Below are 658 nucleotides of genomic sequence, written 5' to 3' on the forward strand. Positions count from 1 at the left end.
TTTTTTTTTTAAACAGCTAGTCTTAAAAGTCTTAAATAGAAAAATGAGAAATGATAATTTTTGTAGATTTAATTTTTATTTTTGTTAATACATAATCTGAACATAAAATAAATGTTTAGGACCCATAAATGAGCAAAGCACCATTGATTAAAGAGACGTGCACACCTATTTGTACTTTGTGTGATAGGGAAAGAAAAAGATGTTTCAATCATTTCCAATCACTATACGCGTCTTTCTTTTTTAATCTGACAAGGACTATCTTTTTACTTCTACAAGGTCTCAGTGCACTATCGCTCGCGCTCATTGATCCGCGCGAATGCATTTATGCAGATTATCATGTCATAAACAATTTGTATCATAAAAAAGATGTCGGACAAAAATATTGGCTATTTATTGCATATATAAAGTGTAACTGCTTATTCGAATTGGTCTACATTAAATATTTGACGTAACATATTGAAATATTAACAGTGACAAAAGTTAGATATTCTTTATGCATAATTCTGAATATTAAATAATACTATTTAATTTATTGTATATTATATATTATTAAACTTATAAATTATATACACATAAATAATATAATATTTTTGAGATTTTCATGGATATTTTCTTCAAAAGAATTACGATTTATGGGTTATCTTTATGTCTCGATATA

The sequence above is a fragment of the Trachymyrmex septentrionalis genome, unplaced genomic scaffold (assembly GCF_001594115.1).
Source record: "Trachymyrmex septentrionalis isolate Tsep2-gDNA-1 unplaced genomic scaffold, Tsep1.0 scaffold202, whole genome shotgun sequence".
NCBI lineage: Eukaryota > Metazoa > Arthropoda > Insecta > Hymenoptera > Formicidae > Trachymyrmex > Trachymyrmex septentrionalis.